This window comes from Camelus bactrianus, chromosome 19 (assembly GCF_048773025.1).
Source record: "Camelus bactrianus isolate YW-2024 breed Bactrian camel chromosome 19, ASM4877302v1, whole genome shotgun sequence".
In the NCBI taxonomy this organism is placed as follows: Eukaryota; Metazoa; Chordata; class Mammalia; order Artiodactyla; family Camelidae; genus Camelus; species Camelus bactrianus.
Genome location: NC_133557.1, coordinates 33,444,897 through 33,464,096, shown reverse-complemented (window position 1 = coordinate 33,464,096; position 19,200 = coordinate 33,444,897). Strand labels below are relative to the sequence as shown.

The window sequence follows — 19,200 nt, the reverse complement described above, 5'->3', positions numbered from 1 at the left end:
AAAACCCAGTCTGTACTGCTGGGCTGTAGAGTTGGGGGGAAGAGGGAATGAGTGAGGGCACAAAAGGATGGAGAAGTTAACAGGGCCTATAGCACCCCCTTCTGCCAGAAGAGTTTGCACTTTGTTCCAAGGCAGTATAGATTCTGACTGGTTTTATGCAGGAGGGTGACCTGGGTGTGTGTTTTTAAAAGACTGCCATGACCAAAGCATGGAGGATGGATTTGTGGAGAACAAAGCCAGACATGAGGGTGCTGTGGCTGTGGTGGGGAGGTTGGCAGGGAGAGGGTGAGCTAGGCTGGGGAGCATATGAATCACCGGTTCTCAACTTCGTGGACCCATTGATAAGCTAAAGACAACATGAACAACCTAGCTTTTGCTGTAGAAAAGTTTGAAGGTGTCCAGACCCATAACGTTTTCCATCCAATTTTAGGACACATACCTGAACCTCCTAGAGTTAGGAACTGCTGCTCCAGGAAGAAACAGGGACAGGACCAGGTGACTGTTGGGATGTGGTGAGTGAGGAAGAGGGAGCAGACTAACCTACATTCAGCTATTTAGCTAATATTTACTGAGGACCTACTATTGGGGATAGAACTCTCTCTAGCCCAACAGAGTTTACAGTCTAATCTGGGAGACACAAACTAAACAAACAGTCATACAAATACATTGTTACAAACAGTAAGTGCAGAAAGGAAAAGGGTAGTGTTTTCTTATGGAATTGTAGAGCGTTTAAAAGCCATGCTGGAGCCATAGGACTTGGGCTCAAACTCCAGTTTTGCCTCAGTAACCAGGTGACCTGGGGTACATTACATAACTTCTCTGTGCCTTAGTTTCTTCACCTGTAAAGTAGAGATAATTATCATTTCTAGCTCACAGGGTTGTCACGAGGAGTAAATCAGTGCTAAGCAGAAATGCACAGAAGAGTTGCAAAGGATAGTGCTGTGCTGGTGTGTGTGTTACCATTAGTGTGGAAGCATTTGACAGGAAGGAGGGTTCAATCTCTTCTTAGGGGTTAGGGAAGGATTCCCTGAGGAAGTGATATTTGTGAGGAAATCTGAATGATGTGCAAGAGAGGATGGGGTATGGGGGGAATCCTAGGCAGAAGAAAGAACCCATGCAAAGGGCCTGAGGCAGAAGGTACAACTGAGAGAAGAGGCAAGAAAAGGCCTTTCTAGTAGAACCCAGAGGGAGAGCAGGGATTAAGGGAGTGTAGAAGGTGAGCATAGACAGATTCCACATTAAGGATCTTTCTCTTCATCTTCAGAGTGATAGGAAGCCACTGACAGCGTAGGCCTAAGAAGGACAGGAAGACATTTGCATGTTAATGTGACCTGTGTGAATGCCTAGTAGAAAGTGAAGTGTGTGTATGAGTAGATGCAAGACAAGTTAGGGTCAGGGGTGCAAGCAGGCATCTGGGGAGAACATCATGGGGGAGGTGCTGGTAGCAGTGCAGCTGGACAGCGGTGGAAGATTCCAGTCATCAGGAAATAAAATCATCATAGTGATACGTAGGAATGGAGGGTAATGGAGAGGGAGTGTCAGGATGGATTCTGAGGTTTCTGGGCAAACAGGCAGGCAGTGGGTTTCACTGAGACAGGGGAAACTGGATCGGGTTGGGGGCGGGTGAGTGCGAAGAGGAGGGTGTGGGGAGGGGAGTGAAAAGCGCAAGTTCCACTTCAGACATAGTGAACTCGAAAGGCCTTTGGGACACTGCGTGTAGATGTTGAGTAGGCACGTGGAGGCCTGGGTTTGGACTCACATGAGGATGGGAAGTTGTCAGCAGAGAGATGATCATGAGAATGAGGGCTGGATTGCCCAGAGAGATGAACTTGGAAAGAAAAGAGAAGGCGCCCCAGGATGGAGCTCGGAGGCACACCCACAGATTAGGGCTGTGCAAATGAGGATACACCTGCAGAGGCTGAGAAGGAGGGACTGAGAGGTGGGAGAAAACCCAGGAGAGTGGGCGTAGGGAAGGAAATGAACGGAAGGAAGCCAAGAGTATCAGGAAAGTGAGAGGAGTCAATGGGGAATGCTCTGAGAGTTGGGTAGGATGAGGATGGAACCACCAACTTTGGTTCATGACAGGCATGGGGACTGTTGGTGGCTTTAAGGAGCGTTGTTCTGCAGTGATCAGTACATATATGTAAACTAAAAAAAATACGTGCAGTATATTGTATATATGTATTTACATGCAATGTAATGTATATGTGCAGTCAAACTGTAATAATTCTAATAAAACTGAAAAAGGAAACAAAACTCATAAAAATAAAGGAGTGCTGTTTCTGCTGAGTGATGGAGAGCGTCAGATGGCAGTGGTCTGACTGCAAGGGATGAAGGAGGCAGTGGGTCTTTTGAGAAGAATTTGTGTGAAGGGGAGGAGAGAGATGCTGTGATGGGGTCAGTGTCTGTGTTGGGGGGAGGCACGTTAAAAGGTGGGAGAGACCTGAGTTTGTCTTCAGGCTGATGGCAGATCAAGGGGAGAGACTAATTAAGGGTGTGGGAAATAGGGGCAATAGTCAGCGAGCGAGGACCACGAGCACGTGCCGGGGGTGGGATCAGGCCGTGGGTGGAGGGGTGGTCTGGGAAAGGAGGAGGGATGACTTCTCTCGAACCAAAAGAAGGAACAAAGAGAGGATGCGTGCAGATGAAGATGTAGGTTTGCAGTGGGATGTTAAGAAGATTTCATCTTGAGCTGCTATTTTTTTCTGCCAAGTGAGAGGCAAGGTCTTCTGCTGAGAGCAAGGAAGAGGTGGTGAGGAGTTTGAGGGAAGGAGGGGAGTCTGCATTCAGAGACTTGAGGAGCAAACTTGCCCACGAAATCCCCAACTGCCTGACAGTGTTGACAACCCAGTTGGTTGTGGTCAGTAGATGCTTTGTGTCCTGTCAACTGGGTGATTTTGCCCACCATGGCTCACCTGCCCATGTGCAGGCAGGGGAAAATACTTAGTGGGGTTTACCCAGGCCCAGGGCTGTGCCAGATGGTTAGGGGGAAAGGGCACAGGGATCTAAAGTTTTGGGAAAAGAGATGTCCAATTCTGTGGCCCTGGATCTAGGCTGGGCAAAGAGGGAAGTGAAGACAGATGGGGTCAGTTTTCAGGGAGAGTGAAAGCCTTTGTGGACTGGGCAGCCACAAGGTCAATAACCAAGAAGCTGAGCTCAGAGAGGGCTAGCAACCCCAAATGATGGCTATGCCCTGGTTACTGACTGGGTGGCTGGATGGGCCACTCACTGAGGCAGTGAACAGTGTGATGAGCGGGCAGGTCATTGGGAAGATGGAAGATTTTTTTCATCCCTCCAAGAACCAGTTTTCATCCCCTTAGCGCCAGCTGAGAATGCCTGCCTTAGTGAGTTCCCTGAAGGCAGACTAGGCGTCCTCCTGTTGGCTGCATTATCCCCAGCCCTAGTCAATGAGTACTGGCCGATGACGGGTGCTTATAGCCTGTCTCCTGAAGAAGAGAGGAGGGCAGAACAGGCAGGGCACACACCACGAATCCAGGCTTGGACGCAGAAATGTGAAAGACTCGTAGGAGGCAGTAGAGAAGGAACTGGGCCTTCCATCCTTCTCTGACCTTGGAAGAAATAGGGAACTGGTATTAAATTAAAAAAACAAAAACAAAGACAAGCCAGGATGGTCTAATACCTTTTGTCTGGCAACAAGTTGTTCGTTTTTGTTTTGTTCCTAACAAAAATCATTTTAGGCACTTATGTTTTGTCCTTGGCTCCTGGGAGGCTACCTCTTCTGTAGACAATTTCTTTATTTCCTTGATTTTCCAAATCATCCCCTTCACTGAATTGCCTTGGGCCCAAGCATAAAATCAAAACATTAAAGTGATCAAAGATAACATGGCAATAATTAAGACAGCAACAAACAAAACAGTGCAGTAAAAAAAAAAAAAAAAAAAAAATTGGCCTCAGAGCATTTTCCCACCAGTTAGAAAAAAGGTGTCTTTGTAGCGGTAGGAGCCAGAAGCTTCCAAGCCCCTCACCTGTGAGCACCTCTTGGGTACGCAGGCTGCCTCAATTGTCCTGAACTCTCCAGCAGGGCTTTCAGGAAACGAGTGAAGGAAAGACTGTCAGTCAAAGGGAAGGAAACTAAGCAGACAGGGCTGCATACCCTTCTCTTCCCAGAAGGAGTGGCTTCTGCACAGAGGTGGGAGGCAGCACCATATAGGGAGAGGTTATCGGGCCAGGTGTCAGGACACTACCTTTTTGGCCTGACTCTGCTGTGTGACCTTGGGCCAGTCTCTTGACCTCTCTGATCTTCAGCATTTCTTTCGGTTGGAGAGGTTGGACAAGACCCTACCAGGACAGATACTTTCAAAAGAGAAGCCCACCTGGGAAGGCCGCTTTTGCCCTCAGAACCCAAAGACAGCCCCTTCATCCACTGTGACAAAGGGTTCTCTCTGTGCCAAGTCACATGCGCCAGCAGATTTCCCATGGCCTCCTTCCCTCTCCTGGGATGCCAATTTCTCTCTTTCCTTTTTTTCAACCTCACCGGAGACTGTAAAGGTTATACGAGATTTAAAAGTTACTGAAGTAACAAGTCGAAAAATTCATAGATGTATGAAGACCAAGTTACTCTTTCCCTCTCTCATCCATTCCCAGCCCACTTCCCCACACTCAGCCCCTCCCTTCCCCAAACAATCTCAGGGGCCTGACGTCAGATCCCGTCCCGTCCTTCCTCCATGCAGACAGACACAGACACGCTTCATAGGGTTTCAATGCGCTTTTCCATTCTCTCTTCTTTCTGTTTTTACAAAGGGGGATCGTACCAAAGACACAAATCTGTAACTTGCTGTTTTCGTTTAATAACACAGCAGAGCCATTTCTCCAGACAGGTGGATCTGCCACGGCCTTTTGAGTAATAGTAACAGCTCACATTTGCACAGTGGGTACCATGAGCCAGCGCTGTGCACCCTAGGAAACACATAACTGGCTATCAGCCCTGTTTATAGACGAGGAAACTGAGTTTTCCAGAGAGGCTGCGCAGCCAGCAGGCGGCAGGATTCAGACAGGCTCCAGCAGCTGGATGCTCTTAACTGGCTCCCGGTGGGATGACTGACAGATGGAGGTGGCAGATGTGAGACAGGCTAGCCCCTTCTAGTTGTTTCACTAACACAGCAGTGCCGCCCTGAACCTAGTAACTACGTCCATGCAGACTGCAGCTTTAATTTTTGAATTTGGAATTTGGAATCAAAAGTGGGCTGGAGGAGATGTGTGGGTTTATTTTAATAGCTAAAGCCAGACTAAATGCCAAAAGGGTTGAAGCAATCCACAGTCTCATCAGCATCATTTCTTCTTTATCTGGTTTTATTTCTCAGAGCTGAAAGGGTCCTTGTGGAGCATGGAACCCAGCTCCCTCCTCCTGCCCATAAGGAAGTGGGCCCAGACTTAGGAGCTGACTGTATTCCCTAACACTACCAGAAGCCTTGGAGAGGCTAGAATCCTGAAAGCACACACATTAAAGGGACAGTGGTGACCAGGAAGTCTAAATCCAACCTGCCTGTTAGCCCAGGGCCCATCACCCTTGCTGCAAACCTCCTGCACTGCTGGGGTCGTGACCTCAGGGCGCACTCTATGCTCCCTGTCCTTAGTGAACTCTCTCTTAATTAAGTCTCTAATGGAAGTGTGGAGAGTCACTGAATCATTGGTTGCACTTGTATTGATTTGAAAAGGAGGAGTTCAAGGAACATAGCACAAGAGTGAGGGTGGCTATTTTCACATGGTAGGACTTAAGCATTTTCTTAAGTGCTCTATTTCATTGTCCTTAGGGCACATGACTAGTGAGCCAAGACCATAGCATTCTTTGCCTTAGATTGAATCCATTCTGTCCATAAAGGTCATTTTTAACCAAGTACACAATCTTACAAAAGGGGCTGTTAGATACAGTAGGGGCAACTCTGGAGCTAGGGGGAAGACGTGATCTAGAAGAAGTCTAGAAGACAGGACCCATTTGGTCCAACTATAGGCTGCCCGGAGAAGCCATGGGACACTTGTTGAAAGAGAGCCTGAAATTTGGTGTTTCCTCCTTTTCAGACTGACTCCTTCACATTGATCACATTCCCTGTGGGTAGGAAACCAAAGGCCCTGTTTCTCCCTTTTCTGCTGTCCCTCGTTGTGCCTCTTTTTAACCCACCCACAACGATGCCCAGCAACCTTTCACTGCGTGCTCGCTGACCACCCACATCCATACGCTGACACCCCACGCCCACACATGACTCTTTCACACCAGCACAACAACATGCGCACAGCTGCTCTCTGTCTGGCCAGCTCCCCTGGAGGAAGTTGTAGTTGGCGGGCGTGACAACGTGCCCCTTATCAAGACACATTATGTGGCCTCCTGTGGCCTGAGGGTGAGTTTGCCTTCCTGTACCTGAGAGAAGAATGTTGCTTCACATTTTTCACATGAACTGAAGATACCAACAGGTGCCTGATGTAAGTGATGTTTACAGTTTCCTTGGTTGGAGGAACCTTGTAGCGTGAAAGCCTGTCACCAACACATACGTGATTCCAAGACTATTTTTAAATGACAGCACGAGTCACAAGTGTACATAGTTGAGCAATTTCATCAGCAGACTCTTTCCCTGGAAAGAATTTTGTGTCACCCACGAAGAGGTGGTACCCCTTCTGCAGGTGCCTTTACTAGTCTCTTTGGGGCCGTCAAGGCAACTACATTTCCCACTTGGTTTCCTCAAGTCATGAAGAGAAGGCAAGGCTTGTGCCCATGGTGAACAGGATGCTGTGACCCCTGGGTCCCCACAGCGTTCTTTTCTCCGTTCCCAAGGGCTGTGTCGACAGAGGAGGGAGGCATGCATGCTGGAGCCCTGGCCTGCTGAGGGAGCAGCTGGGTGGTGATGCTTGCACTGCCTTGCTTGCTTTCACTGGCCCCAGAAGATTCTGGGTTCCCACTGGGAGTGGGGGTGAAGGCTTCCGTGAGACTAACTGATTTCCCAGAGAAGAGGGAGGGCCACATTCCACCGTCCCTGGAGAAAGGAGATTATTTAGAGGGTGTGGGTTTGTTTCTATGAAGATTCTGGGATGAGGTCCACATGTGAGCCTGTCGTGTGCTTTTACATCTGTCTGTATGAGTGTGTGTGTCCTGAAGGGTGAATTCCCACTTACATCACACTATTCTGTCACACACACAACACAGACACAGACACAGACACACACAACCCATGACACATTCATTCTCCACTCACCCTTGCTTGACCACAGCTGTTCTCAGAGGTTAGGTTAATATTCCGTTTCTTCAAATGGCAATGGATCAGATGTGAATGACTCAAGCTCGTGCTCTTCTAAGTGGAAAAGCCGAAATGTGGACCCCGGCAAGGGCCCAGTGTGATATTCTTGACCACTGACTCAGACTTTGCACTCAGTCTTTGGATCATCAGTCTTGGAGCAAGGGTTTCCGTGCTCTGTGTCCATGACTGAAAGCACTAAGGTCTCCCGGGGTCCCAGACACCCCCAGTCAGTATGAGGGGGCTCAGTGACCACCGAGCCCAGGGTGCATGCAGGTGCTTTTAAGGGTTGGCTTCAGCATGTACTTTCTACTGTTGACCTCAGCATTGTACACCTGCCTGTCAGGATTCTTTACCATAAATGTACTTAGTGACTCCCCTGCCCTATTTGCACACTATCCTCTGTGGAAGGAAAGTCTGTGCACAGCTCACAGGTGAAAGGATGGGGTTTGATTCCCCCTCTCTGAGGGCAGGAGTATGGACTTCCATTGCTGGAATTCTTCTGGAGAGGAGATTTGTCTCTCCTCTATTCATTTTCAGTCAGTCATTCATTCCTTCACTCCACTCACTTATTCATTCACCCCCTAACTCATTCATTGATTCATTTTCTTATTCATGTATTCTCTCACTCATTCACACATGTCAGCATGGACTCCTGGATTCTCATAGCTATTTTTCTGGAAGAGGCAGGAAAGGATTTTGCTGTTGCTTGTGCACATGCAATGCCTAGGGAAGACAGATGCCACCATGTGGACACAAGACAGTCACCCCCTCCCTCACAGCCCATGGCCACACTTGACCTTTCTGCTGTGATAATGTTATCAGTTTCCTGGTGTTGCAGAGCCCTGGGCTCCTCTGAGCACCAAACTGCAAAATCTGAACCCACCTTACTTCCCATGTTAGTGCCATGTGTTCCCTCCACAAGCGAAGGTTCTCACCATCCCTCCTTCACACAGGCACACCGATTGTCCTTCCAGACAATGCACGATGCTGAAACACAGCAGGTCTCAACTCTGGTTAAATTAGAAGGAGCACTTTGGAAAACTGCCCGTTTTTTAGCCCCACCAGAACCCTCACTCCGAGTCTATGGGTGCATCCTGGGCATCAGTTTTAAAAAGCTCTTAGGTAATTAAAATGCCCACCCAGGCTTGAGACCCCCTGGGAATGATTTTGTTCTTCACAAGACTGTGAGCATCTTGAAGGTGACACGGTTTTCCATACTCTGCCTTAGAAATGCAATATTTAATAAATGATTGCTGAACGAACTGAATGTACTCACATATCGGACAGCTTCTACTGCCTTACCAGGCCAGCAGTCTCAAGGGTTGGAGATGGGGTTGCCTGGCAATGCCACCTTGCTGACTGACCGTACAACATTGTAATACCTCATATCCCCTCCGCCTGCCTCCCCTCCCAGGTTGAAGGAGGTACATGAAAGAGTGAGCCACCCTCTCACTGTTCCCCAGCTTGGGAAACAAGCCTCCCTATATATATATTGGAAGGCATCACCTAAACTTGGATTTATGAGGCAAATTGCCTTGAACTGGGAACCAGCTCTAGGAAACATGCTGAGAAATGGGGTAAGTGTTTTTAGAGATTCCCTTCAAATTTAGCCACGCTGAATGACATCTTCTCCACATGCTCTGTTCTTGGATCCGAATGTGTGTGGAAGATTCCTTCATCTACCACGTTGGGAACACAGAGCTTTAGTGTTTGGAAAACAAGCCTAACTATATACACGGGAATTATATTCTAAAAATGAATGTTTAATATTTGAATGCAACTGTAACCATGACATTATTTTATTAAATAGTGATCTTTGGTAACATAACATAAAATCATAAACTGTATTATAAATGCCTTCTTAAAACATTACCCTGTACAGTAAATATACTACCTAAGCTCTGTATATATGTTAATTATGTTTATAAGTATTATTGTCAACATAGACTTCTCTTACATTCCATGTTTTCAAGCCACTTGAAATTTTTAATTTTAATTTTTAGTTAATTAGTGGTAGTTAATTTTTAAAATTATTATGAAGCTAAAATAAACTGAAGTAAAATTAGAGTGAAAGTGATTTAATTCACTTAGTTAAAATAAACTATTGATGTGTATGAAAACATACAGAACGGATGCTCACTCACATACAGCTCAAAAATGTTCTCCTAGGGCAGGCTACCCAAGCAATAGAAATAAAAGTAAGAACAAATGGGACCTAATTAAACTTACAAGCTTCTGCACAGCAAAGGAAACCATAAGTAAAACAAAACGACAACCTACAGAATGGGAGAAAATTTTTGCAAATGAAACTAACAAAGGCTTGATCTCCAGAATACATAAGCAGCTCATAAGACTTAATAAGAAAAAAAAAATCCAATCCATAAATAGGCAGAAGACCTAAACAAGCAATACAAAGAAATACAATAGAAAGAAATACAAATGATCAACAGGCACATGAAAAAATGCTCAATATCACTAATTATCAGAGAAATGCAAATCGAAACTACAACGAGGTATCACCTCACACCAGTCAGAATGGCCATCATTCAAAAGTCCACAAATGACAAATGCTGGAGAGGCTGCGGAGAAAGGGGAACCCTCCTACACTGCTGGTGGGAATGCAGTTTGGTGCAGCCACTGTAGAAAACAGTATGGAGAGCCCTCAAAAGACTAGGAGTAGACTTACCATATGACCCAGGAATCCTGCTTCTGGGCTTATATCCAGAAGGAACCCTACTTCAGGATGACACCTGCACCCCAATGTTTATAGCAGCACTATTTACAATAGCCAAGACATGGAGACAGCCTAAATGTCCATAGACAGATGACTGGATAAAGAAGATGTGTATATTTATACAATGGAATACTACTCAGCCATAAAAACCGACAACATAACGCCATTTGCAGCAACATGGATGCTCCTGGAGAATGTCATTCTACGTGAAGTAAGCCAGAAAGAGAAAGAAAAATACCATATGGGATTGCTCATATGCGGAATCTAAAAAAAAAAAAAAAAAAAAAAAGTACAAAACAGAAACAGACTCACAGACATAGAATACAAACTTGTGGTTGCCAAGGGCACAGGGGGGTGGGAAGGAACAGACTGGGATTTCAAAATGTAGAATAGATAAACAAGATTATACTGTATAGCACAGGGAAATATATACAACATCTTATGGTAGCTCACAGTGAAAAAAAATGTGACAATGAATGTATATATGTTCATGTATAACTGAAAAATTGTGCTCTACACTGGAATTTGAGACAACATTGTAAAATGACTGTAACTCAATTAAAAAAAAGTTAAGAAAAAAAGATACATAATAAGTTAAAGAAAAAAAAGAAATTAAAAGATGCCTTGCAAGAAGTCTGGGCCAACCCCCCACCGTACCCTCCATACACGGAGTTCTCTCTCTCAGCAGCTCCTTTAGTCACGGGACCCCAGTCCCTCAGCCTCTTCCCGTCTCAGGTCTTAAGCATCTGCAGCCTGCTGGGCTACGGCTGCTGCAGCCTTCCCCTCCCGGGTTCAGCTCTGGAGGATTCAAACAGCTCCTGGGAAAGGCCCTGCCCTCAGAGCTATCCCTGCAGGGCAGTCGAGGACGGGCTTGGGGAAGACGCGGGCATGGTTACTGGGAGAGACTTCATCTCATGCTGCTGTCGGCTCCTCTCCCAGCATGAGGTCCTCTTCTTATGATCTCTCAGAAAAAATAATGACCAGTGAGTGATTTCCCTCAGCCAGTGACAGGACGGGGCCCAGCCACACCTGGAAGTGTGGTTGAGTGCGAGTGTTCTGTCCCCAAAAGCACAGGCAAAATGAGCCCCTTTAATAAGCGCTTGTAAAGGCGTGCGTGGGGCCTGTAAAGCTTTTTTTCACCAATGTTCCATTTGTTTATTGTGGCTTCATGGTTTTCCAAATTGGAGAAAGCTATTTCAAACATGTATGATACACACATGAGGAGTTTCCAGAGAAGAATAGACCTCTGGCAGAAACCCCCTCCAGCCCAGAGCAGCCGCCCTGCCTCTCCATTGCCCCCTCCAGCACCACCATCCCCACCCTGGGCTTCCCATTAATTTACTGCTAGTATTACTTTTTAAACACGAGTGACAGAGTCCACAGTGTCTTTTGCAATAATAGTAAAGTCCAGGACTTTTAAGAAAAAAGCAAACAATGAAGACGAATGTGGTGGCCATGTGATCGGGAAAAAAAAAATAGACAACAAGAGGCAGAAACCAAGCCAAGAGATAGACACTTTTCATTTTCTTCACGAGACTGGAGAGTCTGCTAGCCCACACTGGGCACCACCTTTAAATGAATTCCGGCTGCAAACCAGAAGACTCACGCTGTGGGGTCTTCAGTGTAGCTGGATCCGAGCTGCACGGCTCAGCTTTTCTGCACAAGGCTGGCACGACTTAGTGGGGGCCACCTGGTGTTCAGGTGGGGCTGCTCCCGTGGTTTCAAATAATTTTTGGCCCTTTGCCGACGGCTTCGTTCAAGTCTCCCGCCTTTATCCACAATGAGTTCTAATCTCTGTAGTCAGCAGGAGCAGGGGCATCGGCATCTCCTGGGAGACTCGGGGTCACAACAGGCGCTTGTTATTTCTTATCACTTCACATCTGCACACGCAGTGCTGAGCTCACGCCTCAAACCCGCTGAGGAGGGGACGGGTCCTCTCCAGCACTTTCCTCCCGAATACAAATATGTGTGTGTCACAACCAGATCCTGGCAGCCCAGACCAAAAGCCTGCCTCCATTCCTGGCACTGTTACCAGGACACGCATCCAAAGAGGAGGGAGAGACTCTGTGGAGAGGCGAAGAGGGGGCTGGGTAGGATGCAGGGATGGGGGATCGGAAGGAATAATAGCAGATGCTCTCTGAGCATCCCAGCCGCCAAAAACACCCGACGCCTCAGTCAAGACCTTGATCTCAGCGATGCTGCAACATCTCTGTTCATCTTGGGTGTAAACTAGGGCCACCACCTCAGCTGGATTTGCCCGGGACCTTCTCAGTTTTGGCACCAAATTTCCTATGTTCCAGGAAACCCCCAGTCCCAGTCAAAGGACTAGGTCACCCCACAAGGACCACAGACACAGGCATTTGAGAGATGTAAAGGCATGCCATGCATTTCAAAGAGTGACACTAGAAACTAGCTTTGCTCTTGTGCCTTCTCCAGAGCACTTGCATTACTCTGCACTTGTTACTGAAGGACGCTGGCAGGGACCAGGCATTGGAGAAGTGGAAACTTCAACCATTAAACTAGCAAGACGGACTTCCCCAAGGAGTGAGCTTGTGGTTCTGAGCAGACAGTGCAGAGAGCTTCAGCCATAAGAAAGAATAAAATATTGCCACTTGCAGCAACATGGATGGACCTAGAGATTATCATACTAAGTGAAGTCAGTCAGAAAGAGAAAGGAAAATACCATATGATAGCACTCAGATGTGGAATCTAAAATAAAAAGACATGAATGAACTTATTTACAAAACAGAGACAGATTCACAGACATAGAAAACAAACATGGTTGCCAGGGATGGCAGGGGGTGGGAAGGGATAAACTGGGAGTCAAGATTTGCAGATACTGACTATTACATATGAAATAGATAAACAACAAGGTCCTCCTGTAGAGCACAGGGAACTATATTCAATATTTTATAGTAACCTGTAATGAAAAAGAATATGAAAAGGAACCTATGTATGTGTATATATGAATGTGTGATGCTGTACACAGAAATTGACACATCATGTAAATTGACTACAGTTCAATTTAAAAAAAGATTCAAGACATCTGAATTTAAGTTAGTACCGAATCTTAGGGGAAAAAAAAATCACTGAATGCCTCAGATGTCAGTTTACCCATCCGTTAAATGGTAGCAAACTTTCTCTCCTAATTAAGAAATTCTTGTGAAAATCACAGGCTCTTATGTACATTAACATGTTTTTAACACAGGCCTGAACACTAGACAGGGAAGTAAGATGACAGCTGTTCCCAGCAGTCTCTCTCTCTGAGTAACGTGATGACTGACGGCCAGGCGGCAGGAAAGGCCCTGCTGTGTGTTAGGCCCCTCCCAGTGGTGGCAGGGAGTTAAAAGGAGGCTGAGGCACTGACCGTGTGTCCTACACTCGGGAGGACAAGGTAAATGTGTGTGGTCAGAAGCAGGCAACACAAAGACGGTAAATGATCAGAACCAGATGTGCTGCTGGCCACACGTACCAGAGAAGTTCAGGAGAGAACATGTGTTCAGCGGAGATGTGACAAGCTAAAAACTGTGAAGGACCCACCTCCGCTGTGCACTGTCTGAGATGCACCGTCCTCTTTCATCAACACATACATTAGGGAAGTCTCAGTCTTCCCCATGTGAATTTTCACAGGTCATAGGTCTTGGGAGTGTAAGTGATTAAGACTTTCCTCTGCAGGAAATTCCACCTGGGACATTTACTCGCCTATTGATTTAGGAAGAAGCATCACGTCCTCAGATGCTCAGACTCCGCGTCCTCTCCTGCCGGTTCTGGTCCCCGGGCCCCGGCACCATGCCCATCCTCCCCTCGCCCTGAGCACCTTGGATGTGTAGTGACCTCAGCTGGAAGCCCTGAAAACCCCCTCTGAAGGGTTTGCTCTGACTGCAGGTCTCCCCCTGGAATTCTGGTGGACGTGTGAGCCGAAAGGAGCTTTCTACCCTCGTCTTTCTTTAGATTTTAAAAGAGCCTCAGTGATGAAGAGATGCCCATATTCCAGCAGCCTGATCAACCACTCAGTATATAACGCAAGATCATCTGACCATTCAAATATGACTAACCCCAAATTTCTCATCGTCAGGGGCCAAAACTCGCATTTCTACTCCTCCTTATGTGGCAACCCTGTTGAACACGCCCCCCTGTAGCTGTGACATGGAGCTCCCTGGATTCGTGCCCCCGGCCACTTCTGGCACTGGCCCCTCTGCCCTGAACGGGGCTGCCCCTGGGGCCCTGACACCAGCCTCCGTCCCCTCTCCCCAGGCCGAGCTGTCTCTGCACCTGACACCCTCCAAGCTCCAGCCTCCATGTCAGAGCAGGCAGGACCTCTTGTGCACACATTCTACCAGCAGCTCCAAGTCGAAGTAAACATGTTTACTGCCTTTCCCCCCACAGCCACGGTGAGTCTGCCCCTCCTGTGGTCCTTCTTGCCTGAACGGCGTGACCACTCACCCCACCGTTTGGACCAGGATTTCTAGAATCATCTTTATGGCAACTTTCTGTTTTATTCTTCATTCCAGTAACTCACCAACTCATCAGAAATGTCACCTAGTTGCTCCTTGGACCCGGCCTCTCCTCTGTTTCTCTGGCTTTTCCCCTCCTCAGTTTCTTGCCTGCAACTCTTGAAGTAAACTTCTAATTGATTTATCAGCTTTTAGTCTCTCTCCCCAGCAATGATTTCTATTCGCTGCTGCCAGTTAATGTTTTCTTTTAAAATCATTTAATTATAAAAGTAATGAGATGACTGTAAAAATTAAAACAACAGCAGGGCAGGAGGAAAAAGTGAGTCTTTATTATAGTCCCTCCGACCCTGCTCCAAACGTGTGCAGAAATACCGCTGCCCGCAGGGGTCAGTGCTTCTGCTGAGACGTCGGGTGCAGCCGGCTTCGTCCTTTGGGTAACCTGCTTTGATTCTTCAGATGCTTTCAGAATTTTCTCTTCATCTTGAAACTCCCTCAAGAGCTCTGCAAGTCCTTTAAGATTTATTCTGCCCAAATTCTGTCTGAAGACGCCTACGTTTCTTCAGCCAAGACTGATTTTCTTCTATTACTTCTCTCAGTGATTTTCCCACCCCAACTCATCTCTGCTTTCTCTTCACAGAATCCTACTGGATGGACCCTGGCTTTGTGACTCTCCCTCCAGCCTCTGTCCTTTCTCCACATTTATCATCTCTTTTTCTTCCGAGGAATGGCATGTTGCCCCACCTATTGGAGGAAAAATAATCTGGAGCTTCCATTACTACCCAGAAGAGAAGGGAAGGTTGGTACGTGGAGGCCAGGTCGGGAGCCGCCAGGATGAGGCAGGTGTGCTGGGAGCCCGCAAAAGCATGGTAGGCATGGGGGTTACTGGTGGACACGAATGTTTCCGGGTGATGTTCTGTCCCCAGATTCTGTGCCCCCTGAGCTTGCACATACTGTGGCGCTCCTGTGATCTCTCCTCTCTCATCTGCTTCCCTTCACATCACTCTCTGTGAAGATTCAGGCTCATGAATGAAAATGTTTCAGAATGGAACTTACAGAGGTGCTGAACTGTCAGTTGGTGCAACTTACAGAGAAGCAGCAGGAGCAGAAGCAGAAGCCCAGGGGTGAGGAGAGAATTGGAGGGAATCCCAGGGTATCTTCTGAACCTTCACAAGCCGTACACCTGGCAACAGCAGGAGACAAGTCTGTCTGTATCTCGAGAGGCAGGGACTTCCAATTACAAACAGCTATGTTGTCTGCCTCCTTCCTGCAAGACTAGGTTTCCTGGAGTGACGGACCAAGTCCTTGCACCTCTGACACCAGACAGAATTTACCCTCGGGGCGTGTTTGTAAATGTCCATCAGCTGAACAGCACATCCCAGCCCACCCGAAATCCCTGCAGGAGACACCAGCAGCCACAGGAGAGTGGACGGCAGGCCCGACCTGCAACGAAGCGCTTATTCAGGGAGAGCTGGAGACTATCGGTGACACTCGGGACCCCCAGTCTCTGACATCTCAGTGCGCGGTCTTCCTCCATTGCTGACTGCAGGGAATGAATTAGCTACTGTCGTCCAATTTCTGTCAAATTACATTCACCTACAACTCTGCAGAATAAACCGTGATCAAGGATTTCGTCCAATTCTTTCAATGTATAATTATTCTTACACAGAACTGGGACCACAGCAGGTTGGTGAAATAAAATATTTTAAAAATGTCCCTTCCAGAGCAGTTGAGGAACATGAACCTAGTTTGAAAAGCACACATACTATACGGAAGCCAGGTTTTATTAAAGCAAAAGTAAACATTTGGGCCAATATTTTAGGTGAAGAAGGTATATATTTTGCTTGGACTTCTTTAAGCATTTATTTTCATTCATTTAATCTGGCCTTTATTTTGAAAACCAAAAGTGCCAACACTCAGTGGTGTAGCCTGTACTTAGTTGACTTAAAGTTGCACCTGCTTCCTTTGGTTTTGTGACTGTCTTCGACTGTTCTCCGAGACCTCCCACCAGCGACGTCTTAGGTAGTTTTTGAACATGAAGCGTCTCAATTTCTTTTTTCTGTATTAAATGATAGTTCTCTGGTTTTACTAAATCGGGCACAAGTTGATTGTATTTGTTGAATTTATTAGGTTAATTTTCTGGAGGCAGAATGAGCCCTGCCTTTCCATCCACGTCCCGGCGACGCCGGTCCCCAGAGTCTGAGGGGCTGGCCCCTTGTAGCTGTGGGGTGTCCTGCCCTCCTGGCCCCACGGCTGCACTCGGGCTGTGCTGCAGGTCACAGATGTAGGACGGGGCCGAGGTCAGAAGGGCAGGGCGCAGTTCTCCAAGGTGAGCCTGGTCCTTGTTCCCCGCACTTGCTCCTCACCATTCATTCATCTAAACCCTCTTCGTCCCACGCTCATCACCCCACCACCCCGTGGTATCCATGTCCTGCCCTCTCACTGGTGTCTGCTTCATCCAGGATAACAGATGCAGAAATCATGGCTAAGAGCACACCTGTGGTGACTGCTTTTCAAGTGGACTAGTAAGTGCAAGGAAATAATAAACGTTTTATGCACCTAAGTTGTGGAGTGGTCTGCTCTACACCACTAAGTATACAAAACACCACTTCAGATACGTGAGCCACCACTGATCAGCCAGGCTGCCAAAGAGCCACCTGTTGGCATCGGTGATCTCAGAGCACCGCTAACCAGGTGCGTGTCCTCAGGTGACGCCTCACCTCTGGGAGCCTCGTTTCCTCCCCAGTAAGTGGTGATGCCATAACCACAGCGCCCTCCGCGGGAGCCCTTGTGAGAACCGGACGGCAGACGGATGTCACATCCTCAGAGACAGGACGTGTGTGACACTCAGGTGTTACTCATTATCTTCCTCACTGACCGAGAACGTACGAATAAGGACATTCCACGAATGACAGAGAATGTGTCCTGTGCCTTCACGTCAACGTGATTCTTTCGCCAAATATCAGAACTGGAGCTGCCGTTTAAAAGCCCAGAACGGTGAGAAGTGAAAGGGGCAAAGAGCTGGGAAACTTGCCCGCGAGGAACCCAGACTCCACCTTAGCAACTTCAGGGCGGAGGGCTTCAGGAACTGGTCACGCTGCCATCTCAGGGTCACAAGGACCGTGGGCCATCTTCTAACAAAGGAGGACACACCGGTGTGGTCCTGGCTCGGGAGACAGGATGCACCACATCCCGGGTTACACAGGAGGGAGGAGATGCAAGGGGTCTCGGGAAACCCCTGGGGTGACCCATCAGATGGTCTCCGGCCCTCAGCCTGCAGGGAGGGCGGCTCCTGGGCCCAGCCGTCAGGCTGACCCAGACCTTCCCTGGGTGGAGGCAGCCGGGGCAAACCACGACGGGGAGGCCTTGGCTCCCCTCCTCTTTCCTCTGCCAGGGCCCCTGGGGGCTGCCCCCAGTCAGGGCCTGCAGGAGGCTGCTGTGGTCCATGCAGCTCACATCCTGGGGCAGGAGAGTGGGTGGGGTGTGGAAGGAGGGTCCCAGGGGCACATGAGAGATAACCAGTCGGTGATGCGGGGCCAAGGTGCCAGGGGCAGGCTCACAGAGCCTCACGTTTAAATACTCACAGTTTCACAGCCTCAGTGCAACCTCACGGCAGCCTGCACCAGAGGGATACTGGCAGGTTCTTCTCTGAACCATGAAGAGACTCTGTAACGGTGCAGGGACCCCAGGGGGCACGTCTCCATGGCCCCGTGTCCCTCAGCTCTGGGTCACAAGGACCAACTGTGGGCACTGCTTGGTCCCCCGGGAAGGACTGTGGTCAGTGTTGTGGGGACAGAGCAGCCACCAAAGCCACACCCGGCTGGCGAAGAGGAGACGTCTCTGCAGGTCTGACCCAGACACGCCTGGGGTCGGGCTGCCCCGATGGTCCCTGCACTCTTCTTCCCAGCTCTGCCTCCTCTCCTTTCCTCCTGGGGCAGCTGCCGGTGCCTCAGAGGCCTCTGTGAGGTTTTACCCTGACTTCCAGCTTGCTTACATGCCCCGGGTCCTGTGTCCAGCGGACTCTGCAGCCGTGTGGCTGAGGGTCCGAGGACCATTGTCCACGTCGGAGCCCTGGCTGGTCTCTAAGACTCGCCACCCACCCGCCACCCACCACTGTGCGTTGAGTAGAGGTGCTGAATGCAGGTGTGGCGCTGTCTGAACGCTGGGAGGCAAACGAGGTCCTGTTTCTGTAAATCCACTGGAGGGGCTGGCCGGCCTCCCAGACACACGCAAGGCAAGTGGACAAAAGACTACGCTGATCTGCAACATGGGTGTGAGAGAAGGTGGACCCGAGTCCTGCTTCAGTTTGGGCCATAATTTACTCTAATTTCATGGCTGCCAGAAAATGGAACATTTCAACCAAACTGTGATGAAAGACAGGTCTTGCCTGGGTTTGGTCTCTTTCTAACTTGTCAAAATCCAAAAGCCAGGAAACCATCCAAAGGGAAAGAGAAACACCTGTGTGACAGCTGGGCCCTGGAGGAGGACCCGGTGGGGTCAGGAACTGCTGAGACCCCAGGGTATCAGGAGGGCAGTGGCTGAGAGCAGGTATGTTTTTGAGAAAAGCAGGTCCGGGGAGCCCAGGGTGCCGGGGGAGGCAAGTTGGGAGCTGGACCTTGAGCTGAGACAGGCCTCATTAGAAGCCACACTTTTATTTATTTTTTTGAGGTTTTTTCAAAAACTTACTTTATTGAGTTATAGTCAGTTTACAATGTTGTGTCAATTTCCAGTGTAGAGCACAATTTTTCAGTTATACATGAACATACTTATA

General features: G+C 48.3%; 1 protein-coding gene across 1 annotated transcript in view; it reads right to left on the bottom strand.

Moving 5' to 3' along the window:
• Positions 1-19,200, bottom strand: part of LOC105083193 (tyrosine-protein phosphatase non-receptor type 20) — a 144,034-nt gene that overhangs the window by 97,682 nt on the left and 27,152 nt on the right. The gene's annotated exons all lie outside the window — the stretch shown is intronic.